General features: G+C 50.3%; 1 protein-coding gene, 1 long non-coding RNA gene and 1 pseudogene across 3 annotated transcripts in view; 2 read left to right on the top strand and 1 right to left on the bottom strand.

The window, feature by feature from the left end:
• Positions 1–26913, bottom strand: part of LOC309702568 (uncharacterized protein) — a 1257380-nt gene that overhangs the window by 926608 nt on the left and 303859 nt on the right. The window lies entirely within an intron of this gene.
• LOC309702634 overlaps positions 1–26913 on the top strand; it is a 213922-nt gene that overhangs the window by 85987 nt on the left and 101022 nt on the right. The gene's annotated exons all lie outside the window — the stretch shown is intronic.
• LOC309702602 (putative Bax inhibitor 1) lies at positions 12032–12693 on the top strand (annotated as a pseudogene). The gene has a single exon. The product of its transcript is annotated as a putative Bax inhibitor 1 (transcript).

Genomic DNA, 26913 nt, shown 5'->3' with positions numbered 1-26913 from the left:
TGCCCGCTGTGTTAAAAAAGTTCTCAGAATGTACATGTAGCATTGCTTGCTTGGATGATCCGGTTATCGGTTATTGCCCACACAGAGTTGTACGTGGATCGCCGTGGAAGGTACTCACAGCAAAGAAGCCTTGGTGTACGTGTATCAGGTGATGATTTATTCAGCAATAGACCAACCATGTGTACATACAAACTGTCTGCGTGTATTTCATTCACATCAATCCAACAACAGTGTACGTGTATCAGGTGATGTTTTATTCAGCAATAGACCAACCATGTGTACATACAAACTGTCTGCGTGCATTTCATTCACATCAATCCAACAACAGTGTACGTGTATCAGGTAATGTTTTATTCAGCAATAAACCAACCATGTGTACATACAAACTGTCTGCGTGCATTTCATTCACATCAATCCAACAACAGTGTACGTGTACCACCCCCATGCTAAATAATACCGTGCTGTCCAAGCTATCGGTGTGTGTTTTTGAGCGTAGAATAAATGACACGAATAACACAATAGAGATTTACACTTTTATTGTAGACACAACACATGTATACTGCTGCGTTATATATAGCGTTATACAGTAGAGGTAAAACACAAGTGGATCAGTTGGATCATCTTCCACATCTGGTTGTTATAGGAATCCAAGTTGCATAATCGCTCCAGTTACTCCAGAACTTTCCAGGTTCACGCTGTGCTCCTCTCTTTCTATGTAGTGGCTAACACACTTAAGTCTCAATATAACAACCACTGAGAAAGACGAATCGTCCCCACGGGGGACGTGGGGTCGGCTCCTGCCGACCTGTGAGTCGGCGCCTGCCGACCTGTGGGTTCGACGCCACCGACCTGTGAGTCGGCGCCTCCCGACCTGTGAGTCGGCGCTTCCCGACCTGTGGGTCGGCGCCTGCCGACCTGTGGGTCGGAGCTTGCCGACCTGTGGGTCGGCGCTTCCCGACCTGTGGGTCGGCGCTTGCCGACCTGTGGTTTCACTGTCTTTTATTTCGCAGCGTGGTTTCTAAATTCACACATACATTATATTAATGGCTCGGACACAGCAATTCAAACAGCACTAAATACAATCCCTGCTAGCACATCATATAGTCACAAAACGCAATTGAGCTGTGATACGTTCATTCAGAGTGCTTAGGTGGACCGACCAAAAGGACCTATAGATAGAGCAGGCAACTGAAGCGACCATGTCTTTGAATATCGCAAACCGTAAGCGCGCAAACGCGCAGCCCGTGGACGACATGACCGGGAGTCTGTTGCCACCCAAGAAAAAGTGGCGAAGAGCGACGTTGGGCAGACGGGATTGGGACACTGGAAATGCCTTTACTATCACTTACGATGTCACGAGAGGTCTCCCCTGTGTGACTTTCATGAGTACATGGCCAACCGTGAAGTCTGACCATAAGGTTCTACTCACGGTTGACAGCGCTGGTGAGCAGCTGTTTGCCGATAAAGTGGTCATCCCGCTCAGGGTCTTTCTGGATTTACTGCATATGCATCTCACGCATAATGAAGACAAATATCTGTACTTGTACACCGATGCCTTTCCTAGTACGGAAGAACCCGACGAAGTTGTAAAGAACATGCCTGCTGCTATATATAAAGATGCAGGTTGTTACCACACGGTGGTAATAAATGGTCCTGCTGAGGACGACGAGGAGGATGAGGAGGAGGATGAGCACGACGATGAGGAGGAAGAAGACCCCGACGGCAACATCGCCGATCGCATACGAATGCCTCAGGATGAAGAGGGGAATGACAACAACTGGCCCAAGATCCCCGAAGTGTCAAAGGAACACTTAAGATACACCGGTGTTCCAGGCGTATGTTGCACTATAGTCAGACAACCTAAAGGTCCACTCTTTCTCACCACCAGTCGCTGGCACATTCGAACCGAGGATGGAGAGAAAACAACCATGATGCCCGGGGACTGCGAGGAGACCGAGTATGTGTTTCCGTTATGCCACACGGAACAACTACCTGGGCTGGTGGCTGTTGTTCACAAGTGGTTGGAAACAGACTACCAGAAACTGGGCCTATTAGTCACATGCAACGTGCCGAGCCACATGACGCTAATACCCACGCCCATTGAAGCGCTGGGTTATCAGTATACCCTCGCCAGCATGGACCAGTACTGGCCCCTTCTCTCCAACCCAAAGGATATGTGGCACACCTCGTACGAGGATACAGTTGTGTCCGTGGAACCACAGTACGGTATATGCCGAAACGCAATGATCGAGTGTCCTCACAGCAAGAGACATTGTCCCAACAAGAAGCGTCCGCGTCCTTGAACATAGGAGATATTGAAATGCGATGCCGGTGTCGGCAACAATAAGAGCTGTGTATTAGGAATACTCATCACCGCTTCAATGTTTACGCTGTTTTTCTGTATGTAAAAATAAAATAAAACACATTCAACTCTACACTGTTTCTTTGTGTTACCTTGTCATACGCGCGGTCTAAGTTTATTATATATATATGTCAAAGCGTTCTTTCTGAAAACACACAGACACACACACGGCTAACACACTTAAGTCTCAATATAAACAACCACTGAGAAAGACGAATCATCCCCACGGGGGACGTGGGGTCGGCGCCTGCCGACCTGTGAGTCGGCGCCTGCCGACCTGTGGGTCGGCGCTTCCCGACCTGTGGGTCGGCGCTTGCCGACCTGTGGTTTCACTGTCTTTTATTTCGTAGCGTGGTTTCTAAATACACACATACACTATATTAATTGCTCGGACACAGCAATTCAAGCAGCACTAAATACAATCCCTGCTAGCACATCATATAGTCACAAAAACGCAATTGAGCTGTGATATGTTCATTCAGAGTGCTTAGGTGGACCAAAAGGACCTATAGATCGAGCAGGCTACTGAAGCGACCATGTCTTTGAATATGGCAAACCGTAAGCGCGCAAATGCGCAGCCCGTGGACGACATGACCGGGGGCCCGTTGCCGCCCAAGAAAACCTTGCGAACAGCAACGTTAGGTCGACGGGATTGGGACACGGGAAACGCCTTTACTATCAATTATGATGTCACACACGATCTTCCTTGTGTGGTGCTGGTGAGTACACATCCAACAGTGAAGCCAGGACAGAAAGTTAAGCTTACGGATAATACCCAGAACAACCAAGTGTTCGCCGACCGAATAGTCATTCCGCTCAGGGTCTTTCTGGATTTAGTGCACATGGTTCTCACGCACAATGAAGATAAATACCAGGACCTTTACTCGGATGTGTTTCCTAGCAAAGAGGACCCCGGAGAAGTGGTAAAGGGTATGCCTGCTGCTTTGTGTGCAGATGCAGGGTGTTACCACACGTTGCTGGTATTCGAGGACGGTGATACTGCTGCCCCCAAGCTTCAGGATGCCACCGGTAACAATAACACATCGCCTAAGATCCCAGAAGTGTCCAAGGAGCACTTACGGTTCACTGGGACTCCAGGTATAGATTGTACCATAGTCAGACAACCCGAAGGTCCAATCTTTATTTCTACCAGTGGCTGGGGCATCGAAACTGACGACGGAGAGAAGACAACCGTGATGGCCACAGAGTATGTTGAGCTGGAGTATGTGTTTCCGTTATGCCACACGGAACAACTACCTGGGCTGGTGGCTGTTGTTCACAAGTGGTTGGAAACAGACTACCAGAAACTGGGCCTATTAGTCACATGCAACGTGCCGAGCAACATGACGCTAATACCCACGCCCATTGAAGCGCTGGGTTATCGGTATACCCTCGCCAGCATGGACCAGTACTGGCCCCTTCTCTCCAACCCAAAGGATATGTGGCACACCTCGTACGAGGATACAGTTGTGTCCGTGGAACCACAGTACGGTATATGCCGAAACGCAATGATCGAGTGTCCTCACAGCAAGAGACATTGTCCGCGTCCTTGAACATAGGAGATATTGAAATGAAATGCGATGCCGGTGTCGGCAACAATAAGAGCTGTGTATTAGGAATACTCATCACCGCTTCAATGTTTACACTGTTTTTTTTCTGTATCTAAAAAATGAAATAAAACACATTCAACTCTACACTGTTTCTTTGTGTTACCTTGTCATACGAGCGGTCTAAGTTTATTATATATATGTCAAAGCGTTCTTTCTGAAAACACACACACACACACACACACACACATACACACACACACACACACACACACACACACACACACACGGATATCTATCTGCACATACAACAGAGATTACCACCAGACCGCACTAGAGGTTCGACATGGCGACATTAAAACGCACCATCGACGACGAGGTGCCCTCATCGGTTATCGCAGCTCCGAAACGACAGAAAACACAGCAAGATCCCCCGGAGACCGTCGACCGGCACCCGTGGGTATATGTCGATATAGGACCGAGGGAGTGGAAGATCGGACATTCTTTCACCGTTCAGTACATCACACCGACAATTGGTGTGCCGTGTCTGAAATTCACCTCCCTCACGGAGTCCGTCTCGGAGAATTGGCCTTGCAAAGTGCACGCCGAGGCGCCCCTGGGGTATTTTGCAAAAGTGCTATGCATGCCCCTGAGAGGTGTGTTGGATTTACTACATGTGCTCCTAACAGGGAATATAGAGTTGGTCGACCGCGTTGGTTACGACGCCGCTTTCCCTAAACCCGATATGCACAGTGACGGATGTTACTTTAACCTAGCGGCAATTGCCTGTAGGTTAACTGGTATGATGGTCCCGGAGCACATGAACATCTCGGCGAGACACGGCGATATCTCACGGAGTGTAACCGGATACTGGGGCGTGTACAAGCAACCTAAAGGCCCGGTGTTCATCAGCAGTGACACATGGGTTGACCGGGAGGACGAGTCGCTAGAGTACGGGGAGAATGCTGCAATCGAAGATCCAGTGCTAAAGCCGCTCGTGGGTGACGCTCAGGCCTGCGAAGACTCCGGGTTTTTTGAGGAAGACCGTTGTGAACTGATAGCCGAGCGCGACTGCGATCTTGAATGCGGCGATGCAGACCGTTGTGGCATGCAGTACGACGAAGAAGACGACAGTGACATACGGTACGACGAAGAAGACGACAATGGCATACAGTACGGTGAAGAAGAAGAAGAAGAAGAAGTAGAGGACTATGACATTCAGTCCGATGACACAGGGGACGACGATCCCACCGATGAGTCTGTGTTTCCCTTGTGTCACAGCGAGCAACTACCAACACTGATAACCGTTATACACACGTGGTTGGAAGACATGGACCACAAAGCGCAAGGTCTTGTGGTGCGCTGTAAAGTACCTGATCGTATAACACTCGTTCCACAGCCCACAAAGGAAGCTGGTTACGAATACACACAGTTCAATTGTGCTGTACACTGGGTACATTTGACGGACGACGAAGTTGCGGCCATGAATACGGTCACCTACAGCGGTATATGACAGAGCAACGGCTCACTTGTAAAATGTGATGTTGATGACGATGATGATGATGATGATAATGATGATGATTTCAATTTACTTGCTTGGCCATACTAGTGTTCACTTAACAGTGTTTCAGTGTCTTTTTTGTGTGTGTAATTGGGTAACCGGATAAATAAAGAGAATGTGTGCAACATCGCATCGTCTCCTATCTCCTGCTTGCTAATATCATTCAATGTAATAACTGCTAGAATCACAGGCACATAGACAAAAAACTTGGGCATAAATCAGAGTTGACATTAAAGTTTATTGGGGTTTGCTGTTGCCGTTGCATACACAATTTTGTAGCATACATTCAGAAAAAGCAAGCTGTCAAATACAGTCAGACTAGATCACCAGCATCGTACGCCACAGGCGAGATGCGGGCGCTGTGTAACGAGGATCGTTGGTGTCACACCAGAGCATGCATTCTTCGTGCTGTAACTGGGCACGATACACATCGCCCAGAGCGGGTAGTTTGCCCAAATGACCCTCTATGACATTGTCAAACTCCTCCGGGTGTTTACGGATCAGTTGCACCCTGCTATCCTCGAACTCCCGGTCCTCGTACAGTCGTGTCACATCGTACGCCGCGGTCTTCGTGACGCCTCGGGGTAACCAGCTGCGACCAAAGTAGTCCTTGTAGGCTCGCCACAAGGTCTCCACAAAACGCTCCGCGTCGACCTCGGTCTTGTCGGCATCTGCCAGCATCACGTGGAGCCGCCAACAGCTATTGGGGACCTCGGTCCACCTGCATATACCACCGGCCCCAATCCGGAGTGCAGCTGATGCGATTGTTCATCCAGAACTCCGCCATGTGGAACCCGAGCAGGCTCTCGGTGTTCAAATCGGCCACGTCCAAAACGTAGTCAATGTAATGACCTCCTTGGCAAAAGCGTAGCTCCTCACCCGTGAATTTCTCTCTGATCTCGGTGTGTAAAACGTGTAATGCCATTATGTCGTCTGACCCTTTGTTTGTGAATCGAGATACGGCGTCCACCTTTCCAGGCCATACGGCCTCCGGGTGGGAGAGTGTAATGTGGTAAGCTGAGGGCATTGTGTTCTGGTGGATCGAATGGATCTGTGAGTCTCCTTTCTAAACAAGTTGAGCTTTTATAGTATCTGACAGCCCAGGTGTGTGTCGGTAGCCTTCCGATGGTGCGTACGTCTCCCGTGTCACCGCCGGATTTCAAATGTGTTGTTTATGTTTCCTGCGAGGTATATATTACACAGACACTGTCACCACACACATCGCACTACATGCATACCGTCGTTACAATGCCAGGTACTCATCGACTCACCGTACGCCATCCCAGGGTGGCGTTCCCCGACTCTAAGATCGACAAACTCTCTAGACTCTACAGCCCCAGGCTAGACAAAATTATGAAAAGGCACGTGCTCTCGAGCTCAATGACGACCAAGATGACCGCGGACGAGAAGCCTAAACTGCACACGTTACTGCCGTATATAAAGCTTTTGGAGGTGGAAGACCTGGGTGCGCTGAGCACGGACGGGTTTCAGCTGTGTCAGTTTTGGTCGAGATATTACACGAACAGGGATTACGTGTGCTGGCCGTGGTACGTGCAAGTGGATCGCACCGCTGACTTAGGGTGGACGTTGACCCTTTTGATGGAAGACGACACGATGGATATAGAGCGCTTCACTGAGCAGTTGTGGAAAGCTTACAAAGAATACTTCACGCTCAGCTGGATACCAGGAGAGGCAGATCGACACACCGACTGCCGGTTTGAAGACAACCGCTGGAAACTCGTAAGCGCGGCGATCGACAAAGACCTACGGGAGTTGGTGGATGACCGCTTTAGTGTGGTGCCTCGTTTAGGTGATGTTTTCCGTGAGACGGAATCGCAGCAAGCTACTTGCCTGCTGTGGTGTGACACCAACCAAGACGCCTTGAAGTGGAACACCTTTTTGTTTTGGTATCCAGAACGCCAGAGATGAAATGGGATTCAGTGAGGCGTGTCCACAATTGAGCTGTGCTGTGTGTAACATACAACAACGACGACAACACCGGCTACGGTGCTTGTGGAAGCGATGATAAACCTACTAAGAATGTCCTTTGTGTAACATGCAGTGTACCTACATGACTTGTGAACATAAACATCGGACCACACTAATAAAAAGAAACCACACAAACCCTGTGTGTGTCACCTTGATTTTATTTGCTGTTGCCAACATTCACATTCACAATAACATCGGGAGCGACACATATACATTTCACTGGTTACGGTGCGCAGTCTACGAGTCTGTAGCTCGAAACACTTTATAGCCTTTCCATTCGTCCGTCAGTCCGTATATGTGCATGTTATGTGACATGAGTATCAGGCCAATACTGTGCTTTGTAGCAACTGGTATGTCTGGATCACTAAGCATCTTGCGAATTGTGTTTTCCTGACACGACATCTTGGTTGCGAGAACAAGCTCTTCGTATTCCTCGGTCAGGATCACGCCTTCTGCCCACATGTCCTCAACGGCGTCCTGGATTGTGGTGACTCTGGATAACAACTGGTGTAGTTCCATGTCCTCCATTAGTTCGGCGCCGTTGAGTCCCTTCCCTTTCCACCCCAAGGCAAGCATCGCTGCAGGGGTCAAGGTGTGAGTGGTTTTGGTTCGCTCTAGTGAAAAACAAAACAAAACAAAAATAAAATGTAAGACATGATACAAAATGAAACACATACGACACCAACAGACCGTCTCCAGTTTCTTTAAGTTGTGCGTTTGTCAATGGTACCTAGGGGGCCTTTCGGGCCGTTTTCTTCTAGCCAGGCGTATAAATGCTTGCAGTGAGTCCGTACTATACGAAGCAACGCCTCGGCGTGCTCATCGTTGTCCAGACAGTAGTCCACGAGTGTCCGGATTCGCCTCATGGCGTTCGGGGTCTCGAGGGCCATGAATAGCTCGGTGTCCGGGTAACGATAAAAGAACTCCTTGTATATTACAGGTTCATAGCACCAGCAACCTTCGATGATGTCGTGCCTGTACGATTGCAGTTTGTACACGCTCATTGTCATCAACCCGAATGTGGATACGCTTTAGAATGCTAGGTTTGCTATGTTATTACATGCGGGGTCCTATGCTTCTAGCAAGGCATACAAATGCATGCAGTGAGTCTGTAGTATACTAAGCAACGCCTCGGCACGCTCATCGTTGTCAAGACAGTAATCCACAAGTACCCGGATTCGCGTTACGGGGTCCGTGGTCTCGAGGGACCTGGATAGCTCGGTGTCCGGGTAACGACGAATGAACTCCTTGTATATTACAGGTTCAAAGCAGCAACTGTCGATGATGCTGTGCCTGTGCGCTTGCAGTTTGTCCACGCTCATTGCTACCAACCCAAATGTGGATACGCTTTAGAATGCTAGGTTTGCTCTATTATTGCGCGGTGTACTTATGGGAGAGCAGTTGTCAGTTGGACACTCTCGTGGCTATGTCGGCTGCTCCGTGCTGCAGGTCGGGAGCTTTGGAACTGCAGGTCGGGAGCTTTGGAACTGCAGGTCGGGAACGTTGGAACTACAGGTCGGGAACGTTGGAACTGCAGGTCGGGGGCTTTGGAACTGCAGGTCGGGAGCGTTGGAACTGCAGGTCGGGAACGTTGGAACTACAGGTCGGGAACGGTGGAACTGCAGGTCGGGGGCTTTGGAACTGCAGGTCGGGAGCGTTGGAACTGCAGGTCGGGAACGTTGGAACTACAGGTCGGGAACGGTGGAACTGCAGGTCGGGGGCTTTGGAACTGCAGGTCGGGAGCGTTGGAACTGCAGGTCGGGAACGTTGGAACTACAGGTCGGGAACGGTGGAACTGCAGGTCGGGGGCTTTGGAACTGCAGGTCGGGGGCTTTGGAACTGCAGGTCGGGAGCGTTGGAACTGCAGGTCGGGAACGTTGGAACTACAGGTCGGGAACGGTGGAACTGCAGGTCGGGGGCTTTGGAACTGCAGGTCGGGGGCTTTGGAACTGCAGGTCGGGGGGCTTTGGAACTGCAGGTCGGGAGCTTTGGAACTGCAGGTCGGCTGGCTCCTGCGTCTAGGTCGGCCACTGTGTGGATCTGGTTATAACCCCTTTCATTGTCGGATAAAGCTGTCCTAAAGTTGTACGAGTAAATCGAGAGCAGCTATTGATATAGTCATCCCATTACCACTCACGTATAAACACTCCTATCGCCACATAAGGTACCGTTATGGCTGTGGAACGACTGAAGTCGTGGCAACATGACATTGCAGAGCGGTGCGTTTACCTAACCGAAAGTATTTTCGAAAGATACACGAGGGAGCTCCCAGACACACCAGATATGACGGATATACCAAACTACGTGCATCGCCTCCAAGCCCTAGTCGAATACTGCATGGAGGATGAGGTCCGAGCCAAAGTGTTACTGTCATTGGTCGGTCACATCGATCCCCGCCTGTACCAGGACTTGGCGGAACGGGGACCAAGGGGGAAGACAGGTACTGTACTTCTTTTCAAAGTACCATCGTGTCCGGCAAAACACTTTTTTTTTTTTGCTCGTATACTCATGTGTATATCTCCGCAGAACGAAAACTGACACAATTGAAGTTAACCGACGCTGCAGAGCGCATGATCGGCTCGACGTTGCCGAGCTTCCGGCGTGCGGTCAGAGAAGGCAGCTTCCTGGACAAAATCACGACTGTTGACGACGCAGTCGAGATCATGGTTGAGGAACGGCTGATCTTACCCGATGAACAATATATGCTATATCACATATATAAAACCACCGCGGGGAAGGTGCGTGCACTCAGATACCTCTTTGGATGCCCCACGGTACCCGACGACACCAAGGCCAGCATCTCGCTGATTCTGGCCGTGTACAACCTGGACGTCTTTGGTATCTTCACCGACGACCCTTATAGCTTGTTGGAGATTGTGTCTATTCCCTCAGTGGGGGCTTCGGTTGTGTAGACATGAGGTTTAACATTATGACTGTGTATAAAGAGTGATGTGTGATTACCTGTATTTCACAATAAACAAAAACACCATTATACATTTCTGTGCAGCGTCTTTATTTTGATACATGATACCAACGAGTACCTCGGCGCAAACCTTGGTACAGTCCCCGGGTATGCTGATATGGTGCACGGCCGGCAGAGGCCGCCATCCCACGGTATGTTGACTGAATGTACACACTAACACAACGTACACAGAAGAAGGGACTAATGCAAGTGTGTATCAGCAACGCCGCGGAATGACAAATATGTGACATCTTACCATGTTTCCTATGTACTACGATTGCCGCTTTGTACATTGTGTCACAATAAACATGAATCACAAGAAACGTGTAACTTTCTATGTCATAGATTGGCCATTGCTTCGCAGATAACACTTCTCTCGGTGACAGAGGCCCGCCAGATCCCACTTCGTACTACTTCTGTTTGATTTGTAATATAAATAAATTACTTTAGACGTCTTTGATTTCAATGTTTTTATTGTTTTATATTGGTTACACATTGGTTACACAATTGGTTACACATTTGGTTACACATTTGGTTTCACTGGGTTTAAGGGCGCCAGGTGTGCTTCTTGTAGATAGCTTCAGTGTTAAACAGAGTGTGTCCGGTTTCAGCTGTGTACCAGACGGAAACTTCAATTTCCATACGAACATCAGTAATGTCGACGGCTAGTGTACTCATAAGACGATCGCATTCATCGTTGATGTCCACGGTAAGTCCAGTTGCGGGGCCATTGATGGAATGTAGATCACTCCAATCCCCTAGGACAGATCTGATGCGGTATTTATAAGTGACATCCTTGCCGTCGATTAAACGCTCGTGAGATCGGGCTTCGAAAACACAAGTTCCAATTTCACAGCTGACGGTGGGGGCATCAGTTACAATTGCACAAGAAGGCTTGAACACGCCGCTGTATTTCACTCCTGCGCAGTCTATCTCAACATTGTACTTTTGAAAACTTTGAAAAACGTATGTTGAGCCATCATCGGGATAGAAAACAGAGCGTGTAGTAGAGCGTTCCATTAGTCCCACAAAGGTATGGTTTAAACGTCTGGATTTGTATTTAAAATAAAATACACAACGAGCGTCGGTGTCTCTTTTGTACTCACACCTGATTTGGTTATTGTAATCGGTGTTGCAGTGGAGGTTTTCAGGCATTTCAGCTTCCGACCACCCGACGCAAGCTAAAGAGCTGGCACACAGCGCGGCAATTAGAGTGATAAAGGTCAACATGGTCTTCACTGAATGGTTGGTCAATGCAGTAGTTGATTTCTCTCTGGAGAAGTATCATTAATATAGAGAATTGGTGGGGGTGAGGATATGAATAAGGTGCGGTTGAAATGACGTTAACAAATGGGGAAACATATGTTGTTGTCGAGCTCCCCCGTCTGGTGGTTACATTGGTTTGATTTTTATTTATTGAGAAGTCGAGATCAGTCGATATTTAAATAAAAACCAAAAACCTCAGACTCGTCTTGGTTCTGTATTTTTATTGCCGCTACGGTGAATACACTTGGTGATTGAACTCTGTTTTTTTTTTGTACCGTCTGCATTGACTCATTACAAACCAATATTATACGACGTATCATCCGATCACAGTCTGTGGTTTCACCATGAATGTGTTTGACCACAGCGAGACAGATGCTCTCTTCCAGTTCTCCCACATATCGCACTCCACCCTGGAGCACTTGAAAAACGTGTACTCAAGCTTGGCAATTTGCATGTGTCTGGCCGCTGTCGGCTTCTACGTCTACATCTATCTGGTCCCACTCCTGGTTACACAGTGAGTGCGTTGTCCCCCCTCGCAGTCCTGGGGTTGTTGATCTGTCTTGCGGTGGCTACCCTCACGTCACTGGGGTTGTTTATCTGGTTTGTCATGACCCCCTATAACCCTGAGACAGAAAGGAAAAGACTGGCTATCCTCGAAGGATTTGCCTTGCTCACAGGTTTTAGCCTTGGACCCATACTGGACAGTGTCTTCGCCGTCGATCCGAATATCATCGTGACCGCCTTCGTGGGAACCTCTGTGATTTTCATCTGCTTCACTCTCAGCGCCTTGTGCGACACACACAGGAGCCACCTGTTCCTCCGTGGCACACTCATGTCCGGCTGTTCTATTCTGTTCCTGGTGTCTCTGACGAACGTGTTCTTCGGATCTACGCTTCTGTTTGAGGCGAACACATACCTGGGACCGCTCGTCATGTGCGGATTTGTCCTGTTTAATACTCAGCGCATTATCGAGAAAGCGGAGAACGGGGACAAGGACTACATCTGACACTGTGTGACCTTGTTTGTGGATTTCATTAGCGTTTTTAGGAGACTGCTGATCATCCTTTCCACGAAGGAGAAGAACAAGAAGACGTTCTCCGAACGTATTGTGTGCAACATGATAACAACCGATGTGTGAAATGAGTGCGTGTATGCCGTATTATTACATTGCCTAAAAGAACACAAATGCTGCATGCTTCTGTTCATGATTGTTTTATTGTTGACAATAAACAAAGACTGCAACATTGTATGTGGGTTGTTTGTACGCTCGGTGAACAAGGTTATGCTAGAGAGGAGGTTAATGCAGAGCGCCGCGTCTCGCTTTAGCCGGCGTTCTGAGGACTTTGCGATTCCTCAGCTGCAATACGTTGATGTCGTCGGGTTCAGCGGGCGTTCTGAGGACTTTGCGATTCCTCAGCTGCAATACGTTGATGTCGTCGGGTTCAGCGACGACGGCTGGCTTGTCAGCAGTAACGGTGCTCTGAGAGGCAGCTTGGTTCAGCTGCAATGCGTTGGTGTCGTCGGGCTCGGCGATGGCCGGGGCGCCTGCGGCGCCCGTGCTCCGGGAGGCAACTTGATTCTCAGCATTGTCGGCCGAATTGGAGGCCATTAGCTCTGCGCCCAGAGCGTATAGGCAGATATAGCCCGTTACCTCCGCCATGATATTCCAGACCGGGTCGATGTCCACAACGCCTCGTCTCAAGACGCGAGCGGTCTCGCTGGGACACTTAGCAGTAGGCTCGACCTTGACTCTCACCGTGAAGTCGTGGTCCATTTCAAGAGTGAACCACATTTCGTAATCGTCCTCGGACAAGCCCACATTGTTGTCGTGGCCTGCGCATTTGGGATCGCCCGAAGCCTCGTGTAACTTGTCCACAAACCTTGCTATTGTCCTGGCGGTGACATACAAATCCTTGACGTAATCGGCGTGGTCGACGGGGTGTTCGTGCACGTGACGGAGCATAGCCAGACACCAGCTGTTGTTCCCCGTAGCACTCAGCGAGTGTCTATACAGAGACATGTTAGACATCATGACCTTGAATGTTAAAGTAAATGGCTCGACCGTCTTGGCGAACTCTGCAAACGTGTCCAAGTAGACCTGCCGTTTTGCGGTAGAAGTCGCAGACGATTGCGCACCGTCCAAGAGCACTAGCTGGGCGGTCGGGTTCATCTCGGTGTATTTGTATTATGTTGCTATCCTCTGCAAAGTTCCTACGTCTTGGGTGACGGTGTGACTTGTTCGAATGCCGGTGAACATAGAAGCAGGGGTTCGGTTTTATGTATTCTGTTTAACCATCGGGTAGTTGTAGGGGTAGGGGTAGGTGGGGGTGGTTTACGGATTGGCTGTGCGTGCAGGCACTCCAACTTGCGACTCTCGTTTCTGTTTATGCTGCAAACAAGCGGTGAAAAGGAACGTTATCACATATGAACGGCCCATAATATAATCATTCTACCAATATGTTTTTTTTTTTTGTTTTGCACATCGGACCAACTCACGAGATGTTCAGCGTGTGCGCCTACAGTAGCTCACCTTTCCCAGCACGATAATATCCGCTTGCCTCTAACCCCCCCTCAGTGGACATGCACAACAGCTGGGCAGAATGGTCAGGGTTTTATCCTGGTGACGCTGAGGCAAGAAACGTATAATATCATGTGGAGCGGTCGTACAGGACAAGGTGTCTCTTACACTTTGTCTTTTAACTACCAGCAGACATGCAGCAGACATGCATCACACAGTGGCGAGCGATAGAGCACGTGGAAACAATGTTTCTTCAAGAGAGGATACATGCAGCAACCCAGGACAGAGCACCTTAGATGGTGGACATAACATGGGGAAAACACCGCGTATTAGATACACACGTGCACCGAGCGTATCTCGGTGCAAAGCGCGTGTCTTACCCAGAAAATGGCAGAAGTCTAAAAATTAACAGTGCCGGGGAGTCTGTGTCACACATTGATTGTCATGATGATTATCAGTGGTGATGAGAGTTAGGCAAAAAGGATACAAGCGACAGCTACGTTTGTGATTCTCGAGTCCCAGGGAGGGGTTTCGTACATTACAACGCGCACATAGTTGCAAAAGAGCCCTCTCTACAGACTCCGTGCATATACGCGGACTTGACATGGATTGGTACGACGGGGTGCATTTGAAAGACAGGACTTTTACGGCGCACGAAAGGGACTCACTCGAACGGCACGCTCGTGTGTCGAGTGTAAAAACTAAAAATGGAGAGACGATGGGAGTAAAAGGAACCGTTGTCAAGAGGCCAATGGACTTGAAGTTAACACATTATCATCACATGAATGCCTTGGTGGCTTTACTCTCCTGTCACACGGACCAGAGTTGCGAGTCTATCATTTGTTACCCCGGACGAGAAATACGGAGCGGTAACCCAAAATGACACGGAAGACCACACGTGTACCAACTGTACCTCCATCGTCATTCCTGTCAGATACACGCAGAGGGAACTGCTGATGTAAAAGAACAACAACTTGCCGTTTTACGAGAAGACAAGACTAAGAACTTCTTTGAACGATTTGATGTGTCACCGTGACTTTTTGTGCCGCTGAATAGTAGTAATAATGCGATGAATCTTAATGTCCTTTCCTTTTGTCTTTGCGCGGTGTTAGATAAAATTCGAACATATTGCTTGATGTTGTCAACTGCTATGCCTGAGTTCCAGTGTCTGTGACATTTTCACATTTCACGAGTACTTGTCTGTCTGACATGAAAGACCCCAATAAACGTTATGGCTTTCTCCACTTTGGCGATGTTGGTGCTTTTTGTTTTTTTTTTACAACTTTACAACAGTGACAAATGTTGAACTATGCCTGAGTTCCAGTGTGTGTGTGTGTGTGTGTGTGTGTGTGTGTGTGTGTGTGTGTGTGTGTGTGTGTGTGTGTGTGTGTGTGTGTGTGTGTGTGTGACATTTTCAGATTCTATGACAACTTTTCTGTCTGACATGAAAGACTTCAATGAACTTTACGGCTTTCTCGACTTTCGCGGAGTTGGTGCTATTTGTTCATAGAACTCTACGCCAGCGAAAATGTTCAACTTGCGATTCATACATTTTAGATATACTCAATGTCCAAACCTAAAGGCCTCTGGGTGTGATTTATTTTTATTATTATTATTATTGTGATTGTGCAGCTTTACGCAGCGCATGTCGGTTTCGAGGCCTTTCGTCACCATTACCAACATCGAAACCGAGAATGTCCGTAAGGCGAAGTCGAGCTTTATGCGGGCCGCCAGGACAGCGGGAAGACTCGAGCGAGAAGAGCGATCGGTGTCACACGCGGGTAATCAACAGCCTGAAACGTGAACTGCTAGAGCTTCAAAACACCTTGGAGTTGGAGCGTACGCAACGCCGGGAGCGAGATGCGCGCGAGTCCGAGTCAACGTCAAACAGACCCAATGTGCCGCACCAATCCCACCGACTGGCAGCCGACCTTGAATTGTGTAAGAAGGAACTAGCGGCAACCAGGCAAGCTTTAGACGAGGCGTGCGAAGAACGGGAGGCCCTTAGGGTCCAACTGTCGACAGTTCAAACGGCATCATCGTCGGCTACCGAAGACGCCGAAAACAAAGCGGACCTCGAAGCCCTGCTTCGCTTGGACTGGGTAGGCAGCCATTATCTAGCGGTGACTCTTCCCGAAGACCACATGTTCAAACCGGGAGAGCCCGTTACTCCGGCGGGGGTCTTGCACAAACTGTACGAGATAAGAATGGGTAGTAGACTGGCCACCGGGTTCACCGTGCTGCTGGAAAATATAAACATTATGCTCTCGCACACGGACCCGCAGTGGTACGCGAAACACTTTGGTTTTCGCTCCGGAACCCGCACCCACGGAAACGACTACATCTCCGCGGACAGGATAGACGCGGACGAATTCGCCTGGCTGCTGTTTGAGTACGGGGCACACGCCCCGCTCGTCGAAGTGTTAGCCGGGCTTCAGACTGTGTTGAGCAGCACAGGTAAAGGCGGCGTGACAACCGCGGCTCTGTGCACAGGCAAGTCCATGTACACGGCGTACGTCGTCTTGTTCCGCGACACCGTGTCTAAGGCCTTTGAGCGATTCGAGCGCGTGCGAGACAGGGCTTACAAGGTTCGAAAGGAGCAAGGTGTGTTGTACATGTCTCTGACTGCAGGATTGGGCCGCGATCTCGACGCGCAGTCGTCATCCTCGCAGGTCGTCCGTAGTAGGGCCTTGCGATCGGTCATCGAAGGCATAGAGGCCCCTTCTCACGTGAACAACCCCGCTGCGGATGGTGTAAAACACGCAGACGACCCCTTCAGAGTAGGTGACTCGCTGTCGGATTTTCTCAGACGCAAGAGCCGGGTGAACGACCAAGGCAAAGCAGGGCGGGTCCCTGCATTTACCAGCCAACAAGCTCTCGCATATAAGTCTCAACAGGAAAGTGCGGCCAGAGTACACAAACGGGTGGTGTTCGATTCGCCGTGGCCGTAATCGCAACAAATAGCATGGCCGACAATCGACCCGCGGGCAACGCTGCAGGCGAGCCGTCTCGGAAAAGACAACGCGTGGAATCGGAGCAAAGTGATGTGGATAATAACAGACGCGCGGCCATGTTAGCGCTTTCTAGATATTGCCAAGAACAATGGGTCAGGGCTATGACACGCTTGCACATGTGTCGAGGACGCGCGCTGACAGTGGCGTTGCTCAGCGGTGACGCCGGGTGTGGCAAATCGTATGCAATTTCGCTGCTGATCGCGCAGCTGAACAAGATGAATGTGAGCGTGGCCGTTAGCGCCCTGACGAACAAGGCCGCGGGAACCCTAGGGGAAATGTGTTCTATCAAGGACGTGTATACGTTACACAAGCTCATGGGATTTCGAAAAGGACTACTGGATAACAACCTGTCGCTGGAGCGGTTCACCGAGACGTACCGGGAACTGCACTGCGTCGCACTAGCAAAGTTTACGAAAGTGTACCGCTCTAAGCTAATGGAAGACAAACACCTGAACGAACGACACTCGTGCGTCACAGCGAGCCCCGAATCGTGTGCGACCTGCAGTGCTTTGTTTCAAAAACTAAGGGTGTCGACCAAGCCTTCTGAGCAGGCTCCCATGCAAGACGCCCCTCCGTTTCTCGGTGTCAATGTTATCGTGGTGGACGAATACGGCCTGATGACCGCGGACCTGTTGGAACGTACGTTACGTTGCATGGAGTTGTTTTACGGACCGGGAAAGGGACCGTTGGTTATTTTCTCGGGTAGCGTTTCGCAGCTACAGCCGGTGGGTTCTTCTGCACGGATATGGGAAGACGGCCGATTCGAGACGTTGTTAGCGCACCGCACGCCGCTGTTTGTCAACAGGAGGCAGTTCCAAGACCCCGAGTACGCCGAGGCTGTGACATATCTTCAATTCAACACTGTGACAGAGCAATCCAAACGGATATTCGCTAGCCAAGCGACTGTCAGCGAACGAGACACGATGGACCCCACGTACCACCCGGACAGGCTGCGTGTATTTCATCAGGATAAACAGCAGAGGGAGTACACGGCGGCGTACATCAAGCATTACACGAAAGACGTACGTACCGGAGACAGGTTTCTCAAGGTTACACGTTGCGGCGCCTCGCGCGAAGGCCCAAGAGCCTGGTACGACGTTCTGAAACAGGCCGCTCAGGCACTGCCGAAACTGTTCTCGCTACCGCCGTACCGCCCGGGTGTTCGGCCCACGGAGAGGGATTATCTCACCGTGGATCGACTCTGGATCGGCTGTAGAGTGAGGCTGATATGGCACATGGATTCGAACGGGATACAAATAGCAAGTGGCCGAAGGCCCAGCTCTCTTCTGCCTTCCAAAGAGTCTCTGCGACAGGCGAACGAGGCAAAAGCCAGCGACACCGAGGGCGTGATAGTCGACATTAAATTAAAAACGAGTGAGGGATTCAACGTGTTTCACGTGAGGGGAACACAGAGCGGCACGGTCTACAGAGTGAGTCCCTCCGAGTGGCGCTGTCACAACTGGGTGGTGGCCACCCACCCGCTGGCGTGTTTGTTGGCCATGAACACATACGACTGTCAAGGCTGTACAGTTCACGGTCAGGTGCTGTACCACCCCCCTAAGTACTTTGCGAGTTCACCTATTAAACCCTCGGTGTATGTGGTGTTGACCAGGGTGGTGAACCGAGAAAACCTACGGATGACAAACTGTAACTTTGCTAACAAGGTGGGACGTGTTGATTTTTATAACGACAACCTGGTGATGTATCGTAAGAGAGTGGAGATGAACTACTCGTGCTGAAAGGGTGCTTGTGTGGGGGTTTTTTGGTTTGTTTTTTTTTTTTTTTTTTTTTACAAGGCCGAGATGGATGGAGATTGTTGGCACAGACTGACGTTGGAAGAAATGATACTCCTGACATGTTCGACCGGCTCGCGGGGAAACACTGGCGCCGATAACACGGTTCACACCGACCGGCTCTTCGCGGCTAACAACACACCACCTAAGCGGTTGGCACAAGATGACTTGGAGACGTACATAGTTGCTCGTTGGTGCCCTTGGTTCTCTCGGTCGTTTGGACCTCTGTCTGATTGTGACATGAACACGCTCGCGGTCAAATTGCTCAGATCGTCAAAGTGTCGCAACAGTACGACTGCACTAGAAATACTTACTGCGGTGGCAATCGTATTGACTCGGCCTAACCTTACACAGCGACCGCACAGCTGCGATCGCACTCTGGCTAAGAGGTTGCTATTCAAAGATTGAAGTGTACACGAATAAGCGCTAGCAAGCCATGTCGTCCACGCGAGTACATCGACCTATACGGATCTACACGCACGGTCTCACTGAGCGGAAAAACCCCTCCAAGGATGTTCCTTTCGGCAGTTACAAATACAATTCAGCAAACAACGACTTGCCCGGGGGGTTATTCCACTTTGTTCGCGACGGAGACCTATATGTGCCTACGCTACACGGACTGAACGCGGAATACATTCAAACTCTAAAGGATGTGGCCGTGTGCTCCGCCAACAGTTCCATGGCCAGTAGGCCGTTTCTCAACGCTCCTCACATGTACGAAGTCGAACTGATCAACACGGGCCACGAGCAATTGCAACAAGGCGACCGATTCACCGTTCAGCTACCAAACCAACGCGACAGGGCCGCTCAGTTAGAAGCGCCCTTGGACCCCGGGTATGATCTGCATGTCAATAAGGGCATATGGGGAGGATTGCTGGCCACTAGGCGGGTGAACACCGAAACCGGAGGAGACTGCGTCGAAGAGTTGCTACGCGCTATAAAGGACGACGAAGCGTTCGACGTGTTCGAGCTCATGTCGCCTTACACGCCAAATAGCACGCTATCGATGCTTACCCTGGTAGCCAACGGAGGTGGCTACCAGGGTGTACCAGACCTGTGTCGTGCGAATGCAGCGGACGCCGCGAACGGAGAACTCAACCAGACGAACGTTGAAGCAGTTATCGACGACGGTCACGTAAAACAATATCTGAGAACTGTGATACGCCATGCCCTGACCATAGTGGAAAGCGTCCAGGGGTTTGCCTGCGGACAAGTTATTAGAGCTTGTAAAGGATACACAACTAGTCCTATTCATACCGGGGAGAGGTTCTGCGCACAGCTGAATGTAAACCGTTGGCTTTCATGACAAACGCGTTTGTGCAGTACCAATATAAATGTATGTATGTGCGTGTGTGTGTGCGTGTGTGTGTGTTGATCTCAAGAATAAACGACATGAAAACAACCCACATGTGTTGAGTGTACTTTATTCACATTGCGAGATACACCATCCACTTAGCGTGGCAAGTCATTTGAACTGTGCGAGTACTTCTTGACGTAAGTTGGGTCGAGTCGATAAGGATGGCCGTGAGACAGCCGATCAGCTTGTAGGGTTTTGCGATGGCTTTTCAATTTCTGTTTCAGGCGGTGTTCCACAGACCTGTCCTTTGTCACCACCGTTTGCTCTGGGGGTTCTCGGCGCTCCGAGTCGCCTGGGGTATCCTCTTCGATTGTGCTCTTTGGCCCGCCGAGTTCGGAATCCTCCGAGGGTTCTCTGCCGCTGCTGCTACTGCTGCTCCGCAGATCCCCTCGACGGCCTTTTGTGTCCTCTGTGTGTAACGCTTGTAACCATCGAGATGTCGGCGGTTGCGTCGCGAAACCCCGGCGGTGTAATCGCACTTTGTCTTTCGGGGTCTTATTAGAATACCAGGGATTTAGGTCCCAGGGTACGGTTTCGTCGTTGTCGTCCAATACGGTGGGCCTGCATCGTAGTCCAGTGAATACGCCGCAGTTGCGGTAGGGGGAAGAGATGCCCAGACGCCACCTGCCTTTCTGCGCGCCACCGGTCATGACGCTGGTGTCGCTCTGAACGCACGTACGTACAGATAGCACTTACCGAACCACAGCATAGTATTCGCCAATACCAGGGCACGCAGAGTTAATGCTACCAAATCCAACAGGGTCTCCTTGTTGCACTTTCGAATGCCACTGGCCATGGTGCCGGGCGGCGATCTGTAAGCACGTACTCGCAGAAAAAGTATACTCGACGCCCACACCAGGGGCCCGCAGAGTTAATGTAGTGTAATCCAAGAGCTGCTCCGCGGTCCTCGTGAGCGCAGGCTTCAGATCACACGTTATCTGGGGCGGTTTCATTGTAGTAGTAGTACTATCTGCGTGAATCTGATGAGCACCACGTACATAGCAATCGCTGGGATCCCGAACAACAGGGCGGATGAATCTGTCACTGGATTAAACGCCAGATGAGCCGTATTGTAAAGCAGTAGGAGCAGCGATAGGATAGCCCAACCGACAGGGGCCTGATTGTGCTGGTGTCGATTTATTATCGGTATCTCCTTTTGTCTACCAAATGCGTCGTGCTCACGTCGGTCGTCGAAAGTGGTGTGCAATGCACGAGCTTCTCTGCAAAGTGCTAACACCTCCGCGTTGCCCGTCGTCGCTACGGCAGAGTACTGCAATTGCCTGAGCGTCTCGCTTAGCACCTTGAGTTCCACGGTGCAGTAGGACCACACGGCTTTCAGTTCCGCTAGAAGAAATAGTATCCTATATCCGTAGTACCAGTCGTCCAATGCTGGAGCGGTTGCCAATGTCCACAAGGCATGCAGGCTGCATAATCCGATGGCGCACATTTGCATTTTTACCTTAACTCCCATTATCGTGCTCTCTTGTCGTTTTTCTGTGCGTAACGCACGTTATATGTGCCTAAACAGCCGGACGAAGCCAACCGCGTTAATCCACACAAACACGCCGATCGTCCACGCGTACAGGTGTGACTCCGCTGCGTCTGCGGGAGTAGATTCGCCTTCGTGGCGGGTCCTCGAATGCAGCCACGTGCACATGTAGGCCACCATCAATTGAAAGCACAGTGCAAACGAAGATGTCTTAGATACGCCGAAATCGGGATACAAGCGGCCTTTACTGTGGTCGTAGTCGGTTCGTCTCGAGGCGCACGTGGCACCGATGTACAAACCCCAAATCAGGGTCGTGCACACCGATAGCGACCAGATGGCAGCTACTCCGCTCAGCGACTCCCAACTGTACAAACGCAGAGCGTGGGCCACTGTAGTGATAAGAATAAGACATGTCGAAAGTAACCGTAAGGCCATGTACAACTTCAGCTTCCAAAAGCGGACCTGTTCGTGCGTGTTATTTATCCAACACACCACGGGAGGGAGGTATAACGGATGAATGGCCGAAGTCGTCATGTTTTTATTCAGTACGACAGATAGCACTAACTCCTGATCGGGCAAATGCGCTCTGGGAAGCATGGTCGTTCTCGCAATGTACGTTTTTTTTTTGGCGGCGTTATCACCGTGAATTAATACCGCGTTGACCGCAATCAACAGGCATGCCTTAAGAGTCTAGCGGAATCTGCTGTGTTGCCGGATAACTCAGAGTCCTGGCAGCGGGATACCGCAGTATCAGCTACAGCGACCATCGTCTGGAATCCTACGTGATCTGAGTAACGCCACACGCAAGATCCGTTGCATCGGAAGGTATGGCCGTGTTCGGTCCCGATGTGCACGTAGTAGCATCGTCCGCTATCTCGAAGGTAATCGCAAAGGAGTTCGTCCTCGTCTACTGCCCACACGAGAGCGAGGGTGACACCCGCGTGGTCTTCTAGGAGAACGCGCTTCCCCGAAGAAGAAGACGATTTGGCCACCAGGTACAATTTTACAGCCGACGGAGCGCCCTTGTCGCGGGGCACGGTCGTAGCCTGAACCTCGCCCGTGTGACACATATCGCCGAGGACGGATCCGATCGAACCTACCAGCTGTAGCACCTCTTTCACCAAATGCGGCCTAGCTACAATACAGTGTATTGCAAACCAAAGGTGTTCGCTTGACACCGGAACGTTTTTGTATGCCATGCTCATCACGTTACGCATCACCGCAGCTCTGCGGATTTCCAGAGAGCGAGCTGAGCGGGAAGCGTCGTCGCATCTGATCATTTCGTGGAAGCGACCCAACGATTTGTTCCATTCTGACACCAGCAAGTGTATCGGCATAGCGGGAATGTACAGCTCTTCCATACCGACGTACCCGCTCATCAACCTTTTTGCCATCACGCTGCTGGGTTCCGCGACGTTACTGTTGTACAGGTCCACGATACCGCAGTGCCGCCCGTCCCCGGGTGTGACCGGCATGAACCTCACACACACGTCTCCAACCTTGGGCCGCGAGGAAACGCCGTCCATGATCTGGGACGCGACGTGCTTGAAATGGATGGTCCCCATAGCCAAGTTGTTACAGCCACCGCGTAAACTCACGGTCGGACATATCACGTCGTCATGCCAGTCGTCCTGCGGAGTCCTCATGACTCGGCCATTGTTCGACGCCGCGCGATGAACACCGGAGGTTTTCAGTAGAAAACAAAGCGACTTTACGGCCATGTCTCTCTATTCTGTTGTGCATATGGTCTGTGCGCACAGACTACTACTGTGGCTTCGCCCTAATGCGTAAACAGTGCAGATCATCGTACACTGTTGTAGTACGTGTAGTTAGTTATTTGCAGTTCTTCTACCACCGCACCCACGCGTCGTGGAAATGAACCTGTGAATGCATGTTGTACGATATGCTGTATAATCAACTGGTTGTTATGTCAAATAAACACACACAAACAACAATACACAAAGGAGTCGTGTTCTTTTGAGTTTTATTCTGCAATCTGTCTCGCGACATACACGGCGTTAGAATGTTAGCCGTTTGGGCACATTGATATGACACAAAGATTACATTTTACATTTGCCTCACACTCAACAAGGAGCCGGACTGCCAGCAGTGTGTGCTCTCACGCTCAAACGTTGGCCGACCTGGCCCCAAAAGCCTACCGACTTGCAGACAAACGTTGGCCGACCTGGGCCGAAAGTTTATTAGGCTGCGTGCTTATAACTTTCGGCGAACACAAGCAAGCAAGCAAGCGACAATGGCACATGCTGGATTTGCAGCGGCAGTTCTGATCATCGCCCTTTCAGCGGCATATGCAAGCGTAGCGATCCGGGGCCCCTTACAAGATGCCCTAGTCGATACTCTGCAAAAGCACCCAAGTGTGCGTAAGGTCACTATCGGTTCACCGGAGCTGCGCAGGGGTGTTCGACCGAAACATGTACCTGGCCGGAAAAAGCCTTCGCGTCGCAGAAGCTGTAGATGGACCATGAGAGCTCTGGTCGTTGGAGACTACGACGCCGACAACAGCTTTGTGCACATGACAACCGATGACTGCGGCCGGTACAACGAGTCCGACTGGGCTGAGACATTCCCATGTGTGTTTGACAGAGAAACTCTGACTACCACATGCAACGGCCCGCTACCACGGGGCACGAGTCAGCAGCAATGGCAAGTCGGAGCCCTTATCGTAGAACCCCAAAACATCAAGGTCCCCCGTAGCCCCGCGCCATCGCCGAGACCCATCGTGGCAACCCCCTTCACAGCAGAGCCGACGCTCGACAGTCTAGGCGGGCTGGGTTTAGCTAAAACAATACAGTGCACCGGGGTGTACTCTGGGTCTGTCAAACTAGAGTCGAGTTGGTACGGCGGTGACGTTCACGTCGGCGGCGAGTGTCCGGAGCTTTACTTTGGCATGGACTTTGCGTTCGACAACGCATTTACAGCTAACGGATCTCAGGAGACTCGCTTGTCATGGTACGCTTGGGTCCAGGGCGACAAATTGATAGTGGACATGCTGTACGTCGACGAAGTTGCCGTCGTACCTACCCCGCCTGACACACAAGCCGCAGACGCAATGCGTGGCACTCGCAAAAGCGTAAGCTACAGCGCAAACGATCTGACGTCCTCAGACATCACAATAGACGGTAACGTCTACAAGTACAGGTCTAACGAACACGGACGATCGTCTGCCATGGAGCCTCGACTGTGTCCGGTTCTCACGCTGGCCACGGCGTGCAGCATCGCTAGCAATTTGGCCGAGACAGACAAGGAGCGGCTCGGTAACATAACAGGCTTTTACCTCACGTCTGCTAATAGGGATTCTGATCACTTCTACATTGCCGGGAATGTACTGGGGACCAAAGGACTGCTGAATGTAAACTACAGAGCCTCTGTACTCAATCGCAACGATCCGGCGTGGGTCGAACTGCCTATGTACACACTATCACAATGCGCACAGAGGGTCTACGATGCTGAAGAGTGTCTAGAAAGTCCCGCGTCCGACGGACCTCAGGTCGGTCCTCTGGTTTACGCGCAAAGCTACGACTTGGAGGGTCAACTACACGACATCCGTCCTGTGTTTATTGCATTTTAAGGGCTGGTGGTAATTCACATGTGTGTAACCTTATATCGATGCATATTTGCAGTGTTAAATCAAAAATCCTGCAGTAGCTACATCACTGTGTACCTACACCAACCATAAATGTGTTTTTGTGTATCTTGAAATAAAAAGGAATCGTAAGCAATCTGCCACGCTGTTGTTCTTTTTTTTTTTTCCTTTGTGCTACCCACCACCTGTACGCGTTATACCAGCAACTAACTGGTTCGACTTACATTGTTATGTTTACCACTGCCTTTCGTGTCCACAAAGTCCATGAAATGTCGAATGAACAAAGTTCAGGAACACATAACACGTACACACACAAGTGGATATACAACACCGTGTTTAATCACAGATATATATATATATATATATATATATATATATATATATATATATATATATATATATATATACAAAATACACAACATTTGATTTAGCTCTACATGGTCAGTTTGCAATAACGCAGCTTCATCAGTACGCAATCCTTGATCTCATTGCAATTAATCCTATGTTGTTGGTTCGAGGTGTAGTGTGCCCCGTAGTCAGCGGTCGCTGCACAAATGACACAGCGATAACGGCCGTTTAGTTCGACGAAACCGTAGCTGTTCTTAGCCAGTGCCTCAGGGAACGCGATCTGGCCTCTCCTGTAACGCTCGTAGCCTAGGATGAGACGTAGGTTGGCCCACTTCCCTCGGAATCTATCCTCGATGTAAGGACAAAAACCGCTCTCGTTGTACACATGGTAGATGTGCTCGCCTAGCAGCGTGTCGTTTTCAACAAAGTCCTTTACTCGTATGCCGCACGCGTCGCACTGGCGATCTTCCACGGTGCCCGATACGTGACGCATATTGGCGGGGTCCGCCTGGAACACGCAGTCCGTCCAGGATGCAGATTCACGCGTGGGTTTAAATTCCCCGGTTCGCGTGTGACGGAACACGGGGCCGTCGGTGCCGGATGCATCGAGAGCTAAAGTTTTAGCCTTTCTGGTCATCATCTCGGCCAGGGTGCTGCAATTTAAGAAATGTCCGTTCCCAAAGGTATACTTGGTCGTTTCGGCCATCGAACATATTACGCAGTGCCTGCGACCGGCAACGGTGACATAGCCCTGGTTCGAGCACAGGAGATATTGCGGCAGTGCCACGAGACCCTTGTTGAATCGCACACCTCCGTGCAAGTCGATCAAGTGGTTCTCTCGACCTCTGAATTTAGCTTTAATGTATCGACACCGAGCGGACCCCTTCCATATGTGCTCTTCCAAATTCACTGCGCCACTCTTGTATCCTGCGAGAATCACATCACAGTCATTACATTTGTACGTGTCGTAGCTGTGGGGCACCGGTGTCATTATGGCACCGTCCGCCAGTATCTGTTCCTCCGATGGATTGTTGTACCACCGGTTACTATCCGTGTGCGTTACCACAACGGGTTCCCCTTGTATTATTTGAACGCGAGGCGCA

This window comes from Aulonocara stuartgranti, assembly GCF_965226115.1.
Source record: "Aulonocara stuartgranti genome assembly, chromosome: 3".
In the NCBI taxonomy this organism is placed as follows: Eukaryota; Metazoa; Chordata; class Actinopteri; order Cichliformes; family Cichlidae; genus Aulonocara; species Aulonocara stuartgranti.
Note: the sequence above shows the minus strand (reverse complement) of the source record. Positions and strands in the feature narration are given on the sequence as shown.